This window comes from Haemaphysalis longicornis, unplaced genomic scaffold (genome assembly GCF_048455015.1).
Source record: "Haemaphysalis longicornis isolate Haplotype H1 unplaced genomic scaffold, Haemaphysalis longicornis Haplotype H1 scaffold_4, whole genome shotgun sequence".
Taxonomy (NCBI): Eukaryota; Metazoa; Arthropoda; class Arachnida; order Ixodida; family Ixodidae; genus Haemaphysalis; species Haemaphysalis longicornis.
In genome coordinates, this window is record NW_027526361.1 from 70,076,272 (window position 1) to 70,092,893 (window position 16,622).

Here is a 16,622-nt window from a genome sequence, read left to right on the forward strand (position 1 = left end):
GGAAAGCGGCGGCCCGCTGGCTCCTGTCGAGAGAGATTGGAAGGGCTGGCGGGGAAACAGGACACCGCACACCGGAACCCTTTCTACGCGCTGGCTAGTTCGGTACTTTCCTGTGGCGCAGCGGGCACGGCTGATGGTACTTTGTATGCAGTTCTCAACTACGGGATGCCTGTCATCGCTGAGCTTCGAACGTTTTCGTGCTTCGCTGCGCTGGAGATGGGCGCAGTCTGTACGACGCTGTGGCTCTTGGAAGCTCGACACAACGGTCTCAGAAAGGTTGTAGTGGCTTTAGCTTGCGTGCGCAGTTATAGGCGTGACCGTCGTTACGATTATTTCGTCTGTTGGAACTTTATAAATTTACGTTCCCCCTCTCTCCTTTATTTAACTGCCAGGTATAGTCAGTAATACCGCAGCTTTGCTAACCCTTTTGTTTATAACATTTGTTTTTCCTTGCGTCCCAACCACTTTAATTTAATGCGTTTCATCCGCTGACTCAGAACACACAAAAAATTCTGACTCGAAATTAATGCATCGGTTCTGGAATTTAACCATCCAACTTGCAATACTTCACACCTATTAGGTCTACCCTACGTTTTGTAATGTCCCACGGTTTAACCTTTCATCATTTTCTGGCGTGAACGCGCAGTTTACTTTAGTAAGCATTCCAACCAAGCGGTCTTACAGCTAAGCTGTCCATGGCTAGGATCCAGTAGATCGTCTCCGGCAACAGAGTAATATAGACAAGAATCTCGCGCGAGCAGCAATTGCGCGCAAGCGCCCACTCAAATACGCGAGGTATTTGAATGGGCGCCACGTTGCGGCGCACTCAAATACCTGTGATCGTAAAACTGTGCGCCGCACCTTCAACGCATGGGAACAATCGTAACAAATTTAAAAGAAGACGTAGGGCCTTCACGTATTAATAGGACAACTTATATTTTCCCCCGTAATAGGGCTTCCCAGCAATGCATTTGTGTTTGGAGGTGAAGCCGGCTTTATTAAAACCGTTGTAAGCTTGGTCTTTGTAAGATGTCTTTCCCACAATGAGTGTAGCACAGTGAAGCCCGCCCATCTTCGGATGGAGTATCATTAGAGAAAGTGGGTCTAACTCTCGTTTTATTGAAACTATGACGAAACAAATCATACGACAATTAGCCACTAAGACGACTATAATGTTACGCCGAACTTCATTTATATTTCGAAATTACATAGTCCACAGCGAAGTTGTAAATATTGCGGAATTTTCGTCTTCTGTCAATACATAGGCTACTACGGGGGGGAAACGGACAGCGCCATGTTTGTCCACTGAAATAAAACTCTAGTTCGTCAAAGTTTTATTCACGTATTTACCCAGGAAGCATGCTAAATCGCAAGTTGCAAACAAACGTGTTTTGCTTAGTGCACCCCTTGGACTACGACCCGGGGCACCACAGCTTTGCTCGTCATCCTTCTTCACGGAGTGCAAGGGAACTGAATTTTTTCGAAGCTGCCTTCTAAAACCACAAAAAGAGAGTAGTATGCTGCCCAAAGGATTCCATTCCTACCTAGGGCTTCTTAACTGAAGCTGGCAGTACTGTGTAAATATTTAAATTTAAAAAAAAACGCGTTATTGATGTTTAATTTGTTGCCCTTCACTTATTTCATCATGTGATGATGCCCAGATCAATTCACGCTTGTGTTTTGACTAATCGCGTCATTTGTGGCACATGGCATCGCGACGCTAGCGTCGAGTTTAAATAAAAGGAGCCGAAAACTCACCTCCTATTCAGGCTTACGAGAGGAGACGGAATGGTTGGCAGACAGATGGCTCTTGCTTCAGTGGTCCGCAACTCTCCCACGGCACCTAAACGATGGAAGTAAAAGTGAGAAATCCTGCTTCCATAAGCGTTGTGTTTAACATACATATACCTATAGAAAAGGTTTCGACTTCCAATGAAAGCAGACAAGACCAAACAATGAAAAGAGACGAAAGAAAAGAACAACTCTAATGAAGCTGGTTGGCAAGCATAGTATACCAATGTCTTACTGCGCCGTTATAAAGAAAAAAGAAATAGTTTCGTAAATGGACCGAGTGGAACAAATACGGTCCTGGGTTATTACTGCCTGCTTGTTTTGTATTTTCCTGTATTTCGCCTTTTAGCATTCCTCATACTGTGCATAAAAAAATCCGAGTTGCAGTCTACATGTAGTAGTTCGCCACACATGCCAAGTTGATACCACAACGGCAAAACATTGTACACCTGCGAATACCCTATTGATTACAGAAAAAAAAAACAAAAAAAACTTATCGGACCACTGAGATGGAGAAGTGGCACTCAGACATTGTCACATACAAAGTTTCCCTCCGAGTTTTGTACGAAACAAGAAATAACTGCGAACAACAATGTTATACTGCCACCTGCTTGTAAGCTGAAACCCCCCGCATGAGCAGAGTACGGCCCTTGTTTCTCAAGACGTGATTGGGTTGGACCGAGGGTACGCAGTGGCGTACTCCAATATGCTCCACATCCAGACGGTTGCGGCTGCCATAAACAGAACGACACCCAAAGGAAGAACCGCACCGACTTCTCCGCCGATAGGAAAAAGAAAAAGAAAAAAGGAATTCTACGATCAGCCACGCCTGCGCCGCCAAGGATCTGAGAACCCTGACAGGCCTGACCCTGCCACTGGGGGAGACGGTCTGGGACCATATTTGAAAGATGGCCGGCCAATCAGCTACGCCCCGCGGGGGTGCACACCGGCACTGGGACGAAGACGGGCCGCTAGGCGTCTCGCACTAGATGAGGAAGAAGCAGCAGCTCCCGAGAGCGCCGCCGCCGGGCGGCCCGCTTTTGTTGCGTTCGCATCGCGCCGCTCCCGCCTCGAAGCATCCTCGTCGACGACGACGCCTGACAGAATGCCGCGAGAACGCGTCGCGTACCGCAGAAAACGCAGCAACCACGCATCTGCTCCACGCACGCCTTTGTAGGAAACACTTCACGTAGTGTTGTCTAGAACATCTAGCCGTTCGCGACGAGAAGGGAGGGCTAGACGAGAGCTTCGAGGCATTGTGATTTCGTTCGGCGGCGATGCGCACCCCCCCCCCTCCTCCCTGTCAGGCGCGCGGGGTGCCCGCACCCTCGGAGGGAGCGCGTCCAATGGGACCCCAAGCCGCGGCGCGCCACGGCACATTGAACGTCGGGATTAGCGGCGGTGGGAGGGGTGCACCGTTGGGCTATTGATGAGAACACGCGGGCCCATTCTGTTCGGTCAGCGGATGACACGCCGGTCTCGCCCGGTCCGCCGGTGCCGTTGGCCGCGGCGGTCGCGCCGCCACGGCTCGCGTCCTCCCAATGGACTGCTTCACGGAGCTCATTGTTCGGGGCATCAAACAGTAAGCGCTGGAACTGCACGCTGCGGACTTTCTCGTAAAAACTGCAAGATTTTTTTTTTTCATAGGAAACAGAACGGAGCTGATGCGGTTTTGGGTTAAAGCGGCAATCAATACTGAGTTTCCAAATAAAAATTCGTGGCGGGCGTCTCTGGGAGTTCACCTTCGTAGTACTATGTGCGCTCCAAATGCTGAAAAAAAAAAAAGGCGCAAAGATTGCATGAACCACGACGATTGGGATTATATACATATATATTTGGGGGACCTGAAATGACGGAATGTTTTTATTATTGTGTGGGGCCTTACTAAGGACGGACTTAAAGACATTTCGCGCCTAAATGAGTAAAGTGGGCTAACTTGCGTTTTCCTGAATTTCTGATAATATCCCTGCTCTCCTAAGATACCGCAGTTGTTTTTGACGATATGTGTAACATATACGACAGTTTAAGAAAAGTTTCAGGGAATTGCCCTAACCAACCCTTATTGGGCTAATCTGTATATGGGGAAAATTACGTCTTTTTATGTATTCCCCAATGTATGCTCGTCACGCAGATAAATCAAATCGGTTTTTGCTGACAAATGTTTCCGAATGCACAAAACTAAACGGAAACATCCCGCCATGAGATGCCTTTAAAAGAGGTGAGCGGGACTTTTTGCAATTGCACGCCTAGTATTTTAAGAATACGGCGCAGGTGTGCTTCACCACGACGCCGAAAGACGACCAATCAGCGTGATCAAATGTGCGACTTCGGCGAATGACATGCGCTGTTGTCACAGCGCAGATTGCATTTTTTACTCTAATAGAGTGCTGGGATTCGTCATTCGGCAAAGCCGCACTTTCGATCACGTTGATTGGTCGCTTTTTGGCGCTGTGGAGAAGTCCACCTGCTGCCGATTTCTTAGAGTGTAGTAACAATGGAAACGTCTCACAGGTGATGTCAACGCACAAGCCGAAATGCTGCACATAGAGACTTGAAAGTGCAGGACTACATTCATATTATTGCGTACGAGCTCAATAAATCCTTTCTTCTTAATTGCGTAATTAAAGGAGCGAAAAAGGCTACAATGTTTATTTCAGAAATTTCGTATAGTCTCGCGTGACTGTTCAGGTAAAAAACATAATATTCGCTTTTTTATGTAACTCTTAACCAAGTCTATGACGTAATGTCAGTGTTTGTCACAACTAACACGTGACCGGACGAGTTGAGATCTGGGTCAACAGAATGCGTTTTTACGGATTCCTCAATATTACAAGGTGTGAGTATGTGTAGCATATATATATATATATATATATATATATATATATATATATATATATATAATATGGGTGCTACACATTGCATTGCCTGGCGCGCAAGATTTTCCCCATCGCCGGCATGAGGATACGGGTGCGCCTTGATCGACACTCAGTGCAGCCATGCGTGCTGCGCGATCAGTCACGACTGCGAACGCAATTCGTGTCGTTGCTCAGTCACGCGGGCATTTCACGGCTCGGCTGCGTGTACATGGCGCCTTCCTCTCGCTATTACGAAGCGTGGAATCGAAGGCAGCGTGCAACGGCCGGCCTGCACTGAGCCATGCGATGAGCTGTGTATATATAATTCCAACAATATGCGACTTCAAACCGAAACAAGCCCAGTACAACATACGCCATAACACTCACGAACGTGCCCTAATGTCTTCATTCGTGGTTGTACTTAGGCATTTAGTATTGGCCTCTTTTCCAGCACAAAGCGTTGCTGCTTGCGAATTGCAGTTACACCCAACTTTCAGACCTGAACAAATAAATCTAGAGAGGTACACCTCTTCGCGTGGCCACAAAATTGCACCCGGCACTTTTTTTTTTTCTGACGAATTACAATAGTAGCAACGTTGGCTTCATGGATATCACCACCCCACCTATTCCACAGACAAAAACACTGAGCTAACGTGACTTCGTAGGGACATTCGGCAGACAGTGCGTGCGGTACACTCTTCGTCCCGTACTAGATAACGTCCCACATAAACACGGTACGCGGCCTCAATTCCATTAAGAGGTCCCGACAAACCTTTTCTGTGGCGATACCCCGCGTGTAAATAAGAATCCTCGAATCACGTTAACTCCTTCGTAGATCCAACGCACTGCAGCGCTCTAACGTATACCGACGGTTCCTTCCGACGGCTTCAACCAGCCCACGGCACCAGCGTTCCGGGGCGTTCTTGGCTTCGCCCTTCGGCAGAGGCCAGTGCCGCGCCGCCGTCCACGGCTCGCTTCTCAGCGCGGCTGTCGCCATTTTTCTCCCGGGTGAGCGCCGTCTCGCTTTTTCTTTTTCTTGCTTTGCTTCGTGCGGGCCGGATCGTCCCTCCTTCCCGTTCTTTCCTGCAAGGGACCCTTTAATGCGTTTTAAATCGACCTGCGTGGACCGCGCGCGCGATGCCGTCTCTCGAAGCGTGAGAGCAGCCGACAATCGTGGCGCACTGCCATCGCCCCAGCGCCGCGGGGGGGTCGAAGGGAGGGGGAGGTGTGCCTTCTTCCGCCCGGCAGCGCGCCGCTGCTATGTCGGGAAGACCCGCCGCCGCCGCCGCCAGCCATGGCCGACGCCCGCGGACTATTCTCTCCTCCGTCGAAAAGCTCGTCGCGGTTGCACTGTTTGAGACGTCCAGGCCCTCGCTGCATTTCCCTCGGGCGATGCACGGAAGCCGACGGCATGTGCACACAAAGTCGTAACAGGCCCGGAACGTATTAAACTGATTGACGCGCGCACGCGAGGGGACAATCACTTCCGAAGCCCGCGAACACAGAAATACGCCAAGAAGGAACAACGTTGCGTAATATTAAACCAATGCTTTTTTTTTTTAATCCAGACACCCTTTTCTTCTATTCTGTCGCTAAGTAGATAATTTTCAGTGACTTAAGAACTGAGCGACACTTTGCGGTGCGAAGAAGCATAAAGGAGACGCTAACTGTGGGAAACAGCTGGGCTTACGTCGGTAGTTTCAGTGCCTAGAAAACAAACCATACCGCTCGCGTACCACTTGGGCCTTGGCCAACACCGCAGAAAATTATCAAAGTCGGGAAGACTGCTATTGCCTCCCCATAAATTATTCCCCACTATAATTTGTGACAACACAATTTGCGAATGGCGACGCTGCCCTGGTAGAGCTTGTGCAGGCGTTTCTGTTTGTTTGTTTGCGTTCTGGGAGTCCTTTCGTTCAGCCCCAACCCCAACACATTGGAGTGACCAGACCATGCCGCCAAAAAAATGTGGTTGATCCTTCTTTCACAGGAATCGGTAAAACACGAGAGCGAGATGTGCCTTCACCGGATCAGTTTAATGTTTATTTTGCATCGATATGAACTTGCACATCGCTATTTATATTTCGTCGGTATGGCACCGTCAGACTTATCAACATTGCCCACTGGATTGCACGCGCCGGAGCACTGCGTAAACCCGAATGAGAAACCACCCGCGCTCGCAAACCATACGAACGAAACCGAACGGGTTGACAGCGAATCCTGTGGTGAACTCACGGTCCGCTGCAGCGAAAGAGCATGATTTGCGGGGCTATCTTGTGGGCGTGCTCGGCGAGCGACAACCTGCTGGCGCGTCGCTTTCGCAAATGTGCGACCACTGCGTCCCTGCTGCGTGGAGTGCACGGAAGACTGTTGCGTTGCGACGAGCTCAGCTGGCGCCAACTGTCGGCGCTCGTTAGCATCGTGATGCATTACTTCGCTTCACCTCACGTAGACGGCGGCACCATCGAAATAGAGGAGGTTATAGGAAAGATATATGGCGCATTCATACGGCTGTCTGCGCTTCACCTCATAGCGGAGTCGGTAAAGCACCTGACACCTCCCGTTGCGACGACGGCGCACCCGGCTCGAATCCTGGCGCAGCCGCGTTTTTCTGGCGATGTCATTTCCGTGACGGATATGACGTCAGTCAGATCTTGGTGGGTCCCGGCATCAAACACTCTCGTGTTAAAAAGCGAACTCGGCGAACGACAGCTACGTCGATACCACTTGACTCAAAAACGTGCCTGCACTGTCGCACATCGCAATGCAGAATGACATGGAAACATCCAGGCAGAGCCGTTGCGTGATACCAAAGCACAGCGCTATCTTACGAGTAAAATCGTGCTCTCAACATCGTTATTCCTCTTACTTTCATTATTACTGCTGCGATCGGTCAATCAAGAGCATTGTAGTGAAGCTGAACTACAGTATTGTCTTAAAATTGGTGTTTCTAATTGGTGATCTAGTCGCCGACGGAGGCGACGAGATCGGCGACAGAGACGAAGGAGAAGTGAGACGCCATGCATTGGTGTGAGCTTCCTTTAATTTTTACTAACTCTTAGCCACGACCGCATGTGCAAGCCACGCACACGACCGCTACACGTGCCGTTAGAGGAGCGCACAGCGGAGCGAGAGGTCGCGTGACGCTATCAGGTAGCATTGAGCGAAAACGCGGGGGGTAATCCCGCAGATGTGATCGGTGAGTGCACCGTCTGTCTCTCGCGTCTCCGCGTGGGCTCGTAGCTCAATCGGTTAGACAACGAGCTCTTGATCCGTTTCTCTACTCATTCCAGGTTATATTCCTGGCGGTGGCAGTAACTTTTTATTTGTCCGCGGGAGTTTTCTGTTGACACCAACGGTCGCGACAAAACCATTGGGGGGTAGAGGTAAAAAGCTTCGCTTCAAAAAAAAAAAAAAAAAAACCGTCGACGGTCCCCGGTAATTGTGCTGGTGGACATGCTGACCGTTTTTTTCCGAACACTGGAGGACAACATTTATCAGTAGTCAGCGCAATTCAATGTGCCAAATACTCAACTCCACGATCTATGGCAGATAAACGAATTCAGAACTGTGTACACACGTGCACGTGTACCCAGCCTTTCCAGTTCGTCTGCGCTCTCAAAGGAATGCTGTCGTACCGTCATATCTCATGATGTTACAAACCTTGCTTCTGCATATTGTAGAGAGTGCAGACAGCTACATCGCGGCGTTGACAGCACTTTCCTTAATCTCCAACCCCTTCAGGCGCAGGCGGGTTTCGACATGCGCGAATGCGTTTTCCTCGAGAGCTCGCTGTGAATGGAAAACATCTGTTGCGCCCGTGTTGTTTCTTTCGGTAAAAACAAGTTGCATATGAGCGCCTTGCGATTATAAATGCGCGACATGAACTGAAACTCGACTGCATGGCCGTCGACACGATCGTGGCGAAGTTATGTTTTGAGCTGAACTGTTGCTCGTTTGAGCGGATGCACGATTTCTGAGTTAAAATCAAAACACATGCGCTAGTATTTTGATTGCTCAAGCGACAAGCCAGTCTAACGCACCATCGCCACGGGGACCTGACTCACTCTCGCGCGTCATGATAATGATGGTTAGAAGCTTCCCCTCTGTATCGGGGAGTCGGTTGTCAGCAACCGATTGCCTCTCCCGTTGCATTAGGATCATCTATTTGTTGTTTTATTCCCTGCCTGTTTTATTCATGATGATTGATTATGATGGTTGCTTTTGGTTTCCCCTTTGTAGCGGGGTGATGACGTGTCATCTTACCAAAAAGGCCTAATATACCTATGTTGTATACTGTTGTTTGAATATAGCGCTACTTAGGACAGGCACAACCAACTTATTAGGCACCCCTTATGTTGCCTTATGTAGGCTAACCCTTATGTAGGTAAACATGGGTAGTAACCGCCGCCTGGCGGTCGACGTATACATTGGACCTCCGCGGTGTTCTCAAGTGTAGCTCAGTTGAGGGGATATATACATAAGTGTTGTACTAACTCTCACAGGAATCTTTACGACTTCCCAACCTCCCTTCACTCGCCCTTTGAGCGATTGACAAGACAGATTACCGCAAGCTCTCTAAGAAGTCATCCTACAATGCAAGGCAGTAGCGCACTTGAAGTGACGACCAGGACCGTGCCGCAGCAGCCGAACCTGTCAAGAAGCCTGCCAGGTGGACTTGTACCTTTCCCACCATTCCGTCGCCGTTCCGTTCTGCTCGCGGGGTGCTACCGAAATATACAAGTAGCGTATATACAGGGCACGGCGCCCAGGTCCTAAGAGCGGTAAATCCTGGGACCCGTCTCCCGGTGCCGGAACTCAGAAATTCATCATTGCGACCAGATTAGAAGCAGCCGTATATATATATATATACATTCCTTCCCGCCGTTTCTACCACAACCGAAGCCCGCACTGCAAAGCATCGCCGCCTCCCGGGCTGCGTTCACGCAAACTGTTTCTCACGCAGCTTAGAACGAGTTCTACTGAGAATTAAGACCACGCATCTCGCGCTCATTACATTCATTGGGCTTAATGAACAACGAAGTTTTACTTCCTTTCTTCGTTTTGCTGTTTTTTCTTCGAGGCTAAGCAAGCGGAGAGGATCGCTGCCAGGAGTGCCGTGCCTACCTGCAGCTCGCGGGAAAACAACAAAAAAACACTCGGCGACCGTTCATCCTGACGGCGCGACTTTCAACGAGGCAACTCGTCTTAGTCAGGTTCAGAAAAGATAAACGAACCTTTTTCAGTGCGAACAGCTCCCCCGGAGCCAGTGGAGGCTAATTTATCTTAACGCCGTGTTCTCCGCGAGCGGAGAGCTTGTGCGCGCAGTCAATGCATCAAGTGCTGCGCACGCGTATTTATACCAAAGGATGCCGCTCGTAAAAAGGAAATTCGCGCGCTATATACATAGAGACAACGTTGATGGATTGTTTTATGACTTTGAACGCTTTAGATTAACGACGACTTGGCTACTGTTACTTTGCTGAAGGCTTACCGAGGTGCCAGAAAAAGGAGCAATTATTTTTATCGGTGTCGAAGGGCCATCCTTGATGTTATCACGCACTGAATAAAAGAACAATTATTCATTAGGTAACGCGCACTTTGTTGTTCTTGGTTATTGCCTAACTACACCTGGACGTTTCTTGAGCCTGTAAGTCTGTATAAAAGGCCTAGCTATAACTGAAAGTGGAAGCGATTTATATATCAGCTTAGAAACGGGGTTGCAAAGGGACCATTGAAGAGTAAGCGCAAAAAACTACAAGGACAGTTCTTAACATTAAAAAAAATTCCCAGGAGAGCAAAAAGTAGCATGCTCGGTTTCTTGAAAGCTTCCAAAATGAGGCAAGCCGGCTGAATGTTGTGAAAAATATAACAAGGAAATGAGTTTTTTTCACAATTTCGCAACAATAAAAATGCAACGATTAAGATTTAAATTTTCTTTGTCTGTAATGCTTAATTCGGAAACTTTTTTTTAACTAACTCCACCCCAAAATGAAATAGAACTACACAAAAGTCGATACAGGCGACGATATTTTCCGTTCAATTTTCACTCCTCGTCAAGTTCTCAATCGAGCCCGCCTATAATGAACCCATCGGGAAAGTTAAATCAGTTCGCTATATCCCCTTTTCGCTATATCTGGACACAAAATTATGTAAACAAGTGGTAACAGGAAACGAGGAGTTGTTCGTTATAGCCGCTATTTCGTTAAAACCGGGTTCGCTATAAGTGGGCTATACTGTAATATAATAAATGGTCAACGAACGCCACCCGCGACGTCTTGCTTCCGTTTCTCGTTATAACGCAGGCGTGTGAAAGGCTACTTTCGCGGTTTCTTTGCGAGGGCATTAGTACTCCGCCGAGGTTCAACATTAACTACTCTTCCTTCAACTGTAACGAATTAAAACTCCGAGACAATAATGAAATGCGTGAAAAATCGCTAACAATTATTCCTCCAGTTACTCGTTACCTCGACATAACCAGCTGGAAAGTCATTTCCTTCCCCGCAACGTATTACACGTACGCGTAGCGTATAGAGCGACAGACACGCTGTCGTGAGTATATGCTACTCGTGAGACGGAACAGCGCTCCCATATGCTACACCGCGGAGCACGTTGCGTCGTACGCTCCCGGCAGCGTCGAAACCGTGATCACTTTTTTTTATTTTTCCGCTCTTCATTTCGCATCGTCGCCCATTGTCCTCGCTCACGAAGCATGAAATGCGCACTCGTCGCGCGTTCTGCGTCCGCAACGCACCGCGGCGGCAACGTGTGATAATAAACGACCGGCGTGATTAACTGGTTTTGTGCTTTCCCTCCGAGCGCGCGGCGCTGTTGATGCTGCGAAGTGATGCTGTATATGTGTTTGCCAGTGCCGCATTTCCGCTGGGCCACAATCCTTCGTTTCGGCAAGAACCCCCCTTCCACCCCTGGTCACTCCTGGTTTTCTTTTTCTGAGTGTTTTTTTTTCCCCCAGTGAAAGTAGCGAATGTAAAAATTTGTGATGCGTTTTCGCGCAACAAACGACGAATCCAAGCCAATATTTATAATGGAAATGGCTGAATGTAAGCATGTACGCAAGCCGTTCGAACATTAGGTGTGGCCGTTAAAACTTGTATTCAGTAAAAAAAAAAAAAAATTGTACGCGGAGTTATAAGAAACCTTAAAGGATCATTCTTACGCATTCGAGAACTGACGATATAGTGGGTCGCGAACGAGCAGTGATTTGAATGTGATAAGGTGTAGATCAGTGGTTTTCCAATGGGGATCCGCGGACTCCAGGCAATAAGCGAGGGCTATTTAAGGGTCCGCGAAGCCCTCACCGAGTCTCTCTGTGATCCTACACGATCCTTTTCTCATTTCTGACAAACCTTGCTAGTCGTACAAAAGGTGGCTTCGCTGCATGACTTGAACGTTTATTTTTCCGAGCAACACAAGCTTTACCGTTGGCTTTTAGCAGAGCACGCCAGCCATGCAAAGAAAAAAGACCAGACGCACCAAAGGTAGTGTATAGGTGTTTGGGTATCTTTAAGCGGCAAGAGCAAATTATTTTACAGTATAGCATGCTTCAGCATAAAAGTTAGAAAGAAGACACAGACATTGAATAATTACGTGAACGACTTTCGCTGCTAGTGTACATTATCGCAGATCAACATAAATCATCACGGCGACCCCCGTCATTTTTGGAAGCCCGAAAGGGGCTCCCGGCACATTCATTATTGAGAACCGCTGGTGAGATGAAGCTTGTTCTTGTTTGTCGCTCGCGATGATTTGGTACTCCTCAACAAAATACTATGGCAGGACGTTTCCGCATAATAAAATAGTAACGCCTGCGTAGCTATGCATATGAGAAATCTAGAGAACCCAAGGAGAGCTATTTGAACGACTGAGCTTTGTTGCCACTCTTCTTGTGACGCTCACCTTGAAAAACAAGCTCGCGGAGCGCGGCAAACAGAAAACGGATCCAAATCATGATAGCGCGCCGGGCGCGCACGTGGGTTCGCGGGTGCTCCCGGTGCGGTCCCATCACAATGACCCGCTCTTGTCCTCGCATCCTTCCCCCAAGAAAGTTTTCTGCGAGTAAAAAAACGGGATAGTCTAGCGTCACTGGAGGCGTCGTTCCGCGCGGTCACACGAGCGCATTACATCCCACCGCCAGGCATGCCTCGATGGCCGGTAAAAGGCCCCGTGGCGCGAAACTTGCACCAAAAAGCTGCCACGGTTGCAGCATCCGGGCAACCCCGCAACGCACGTGAACTCCCCGAGTTCCCCAACACCGAATAGATGAGGCCGCCGAAGTACTGACAACTTTCAACTATACCCTACCAGTTGACCATGTTCTTTTAATTCCAGTTTCCCTGTGCAGGTTATTTTTAATTAATTATGGTTTGTTCAACCACAGTCGCCACCAGAGCGGCAACCGAACGACGACTGCACGTGTCTTCCCGGTCTGGTAGGTGTTCAGCTCTCCGCCAGCGCGCGGGAGAGTCGAGAGACCGATGTTCCTTGGTCGAGGAGGGAGGAAGGCAGGCAGGGTGATAAATGGCGTTCCTGCGTCACTCATGCGGCCGCCATCTTGCGGCCCTCGCCAAGGTGTATACCAGGGGCGCGCAGAGAGGAGGCCGGCCGCCGCCGCAACGCTAGCATGCATGTCCGGTCTCACAAAGGCGCGGAGGCTTCGCTGGAAAGCTCTCACACACACGCCGCTCTGCTGCCGTGCTCGACTTTTCTTTTCTCCGACTTGTTTCGCTCTCGCAAGGGCGTCTCGCTCGCGGCGCATTCTTCGTTCGCGCCGGGGCACGGCTCTCTGCATGCATGCATGCATGCACGCGTTCGTGCGTGCTCGCCGGCGACGCCGCTGTGGGCTGGGCCGGCGACGTGCCCCCTCCCTGCTGCGTTTCTTTGCGTGGTTTTGAGATGCTTCGCCGGCGGGAGTACACATTTTTGTTCGCTCGAACGGGGGCGAAAAAGTACCAGACCAATACACACGGATAGCATGTATTTACGTTTAGGCGTGGACGCTTGCGACGATTCATCGCAAGAACGTGCTTTCTAAGCCTGCTCTGGTGATTCCGAGATTCTGTTCTCTGAAGACAAAATACAACTTCGTTTTATTTGAAAAAACTAGCCTTTGGTAACTTGCTCAGCTCCCTTTAAGCTCTGAAAACGTTTTTTTTTTTTTTAAAGTAAAGCGCAAGAAATGCGGAAATAACTTTCAAATTTTGCGCTCCACGACGTAGGCTATGACGCAATAGAAGGAACACTGAAAACAAAGTTATCGCTGTGCTATGTGCACCTCAGCATTCAAGCGATACGGCGAAACGGAACTAGATATCCCACTACAATCGCACAGTTATACGTTTCCTGCGATGGCTTTGGTTGGCGTTCGCCAATCGCACCAAGAAGATCCTGTGACGTCATAAAAACCCGGCGGCATGAGTGGCTGGTGGGTCACCACTACCTCATATCTTTTCCTTAATATCATGATTATTTGTACGAAGTTTCTGGTAAAATTAGTGTTACTGGTATTAGGACAGAAGTCTGTCAAAATGTCTGTCAAAATGTCTGTCAAAATGTTCACCTTCAGGACAAAACAGTCTCTTAAATGAACCAAAATTTGTATTTTGTCTGCGCGGCCTCTTTAATATCTGCGTCTATTTTTTTTCTCCTTTTTACGGAACACGCCCGTAATCCCTTATCGTTTTTATCGCGCGCTTATCAGCGGCGCGGGATCGTGAGGTGTCCAACACAGCTCGACAACGGCATGCAAACCAGGTTTTTCAGGCCAGAAGACACGCTGTGATCTGCATCATAAATGAAGGTGGCGGCAGCGCGTGGTGAGAGGCGAGGGGGCGCGGGAAAGAAAAATAGCGCCGGGGTCGTCGGGGCGACGTTCCGCTAAGTGAAAATTGCCTCCGCGGAGGTGAAAATCTGCGTAATGACCAAGCGGAGCGCCTGAAGCTGGATTTGGTCATTACGCGGATGGCAGTCGCAACATCCGATAAAACGCGGTAAATTCTCACGCGCGTGATCTAAATCCTTATTTATGGCGGGGCACGGGGAGCTGGGAAGAGTGTTATGTAATAGGCGGATTAGAGCGAGTTGCGCGGCACGTGTGAAGGATCAATGTTTCACACGCGCCTCGTGAGCTCTGCCATTGCTGCTTATCACAGCGGCGAGTTTGAAGCTTGGCGTGTTGCCACAACCTTGAATGCGAACGGCTAATTTTGAGTCTCATGATCAGGTCGCGTTACACGGCTGCCCCTCTCTCTTGTATTTATCGGTATTGAGAGGGCAGACGAGGAGACGTGGTGGAAGGCATTTATTCGGTGTCCGGAGTACCGGCCCAGCGGACCCAATCACAATGATGATGATTGTTTATGGTTGGACAATGAAGATGATGGTAATAGGGTGTACAGGCTGAGAGGCGATGACTATCTGTGTCAGTTTCCATAGCGGAAGGACTAGGACTGAGCACGCGATCACAATATTTGTAGTCTCGGAGATCTTCAAACAAAGACATAGTTTGTAAGGAAAGCTCGATACAAATCCACAGATCTCCCGTGAGTTCGGTACTATTATATAACTCGTGGGAATGAACATCAGAGGCATCGCAATTACAACTGCTTGGGGTGGTGCACAGTTCGGCGAGTTATTTCCTGGTTATTGCAGCTTTCTCACTGTGATGGTTCATTAAAAAGATTGGTCCTTCTCACAGCAATTGTCAATGTGTTAATTGATGGGGCATCCAAGCTCGAACCTCTACACCACGTATGGGCAGAGGATGTTCCCGTAGAGACTGTGCAGGATGCAGGCTGTATACGGGCGCGGAGTATGTACGTGGTCTGTGACACATTCCAAATGTTTTCATTCGAAGCCTTGCGTAAGTCGAATAAATGGTGCATGCAGTTAAGAAGTGTGTGTCAGACTGATAAAAGTAATCGCCGGAGTGCAACAGCACCGCAGCTGCACGTGGCGTTACGAACCCTTTTAGACCCCTTGAAATCGTAACACGAGGAAAATTCCATGCACAACACTGTTTTCACCTTTGCGAGAGCACCCCCCCCCCCCTTACCCACCCACACACACACACAAACACACGCAAGGTGAAAAAGAAACGAGCACCCCCGATTCGGGATCGAACCAACCGCTGCGCTTCGGATAGTTTACATCGCAGAAAAGTTATTTTCAGTCCCTTGTTCATCTGTTCATCATTAGCTGGTGCACAGCGCCACGAGTACAGAGGAGCAGTCGAAGGAATAAGCGTCAGCTGCGCCGGTGATGCGCTGCCAAGTTGCACGCAGGTGAAATAAATCTCCATGGCGTATATCGCACAGGTGTTGTCACGTATAAGGCTAGGCGCGTTGACGCTGCGATAACCCGGCCGTTTCCCTCATTTATCACACGTGTAAACAGACTGACACGACGGGGAAAAAAAGAAAAAAGAAAACGACATCTCTAGAAAGTTAAGCGGATATAGCCAAAGAATAGAAAAATCCGTATGATTTCGAGTTACACCACTGCGATGACGAAAAGGCGGACTTTTGTTAAAACTCTTTACGCGGAGACCTGAGATTTAAATTGAACACCTCGGATGGTGGAGCAGTGAAGTCATTTCAAATGCATACTGAGTAGGCCTTACAGGCGGTAGATAACATTCGGTCGAACAACAGGGTAAGTAATATAGACCGCTCAGTAGTGCTCATGAAACAGCACCCAGATTGGACTCCTGATAACAGTGTATACGCCGATGCCGACGCACGAAGCACGTGACCTCCGGGACAGCCTCGTCCTAAAGGGTCATTCGGGGCCCAGAAGTCGAACCCGAAGGCAGGTGTATGCAGACCCGAAAGGGAACAAGCCTGACGCGCTTAGGGGGTTTATTTACAGCTCCAGCGATCCTACCGCAGCTCTCGGTGAGGAAAGCCAAACGGGCTTCGTCAGCAGCAGCAGCAACGACGCGCAACAAACATCTCGAGG

The 16,622-nt window shown here is 49.1% G+C and overlaps 2 long non-coding RNA genes across 4 annotated transcripts in view; one reads left to right on the forward strand and one right to left on the reverse strand.

Annotated features, from left to right (window-relative positions):
• Nucleotides 1–16,622, reverse strand: part of LOC144178893 (uncharacterized) — a 145,640-nt gene that overhangs the window by 61,312 nt on the left and 67,706 nt on the right. For both annotated transcript variants that reach the window (XR_013324088.1, XR_013324087.1), the window contains exon 4: nt 1,759–1,843. This is a non-coding gene — a long non-coding RNA (uncharacterized LOC144178893). The remainder of the gene's footprint in view (nt 1–1,758; nt 1,844–16,622) is intronic.
• The window catches only part of LOC144178895 (uncharacterized), a 191,553-nt gene that overhangs the window by 53,601 nt on the left and 121,330 nt on the right, over nt 1–16,622 (forward strand). The gene's annotated exons all lie outside the window — the stretch shown is intronic.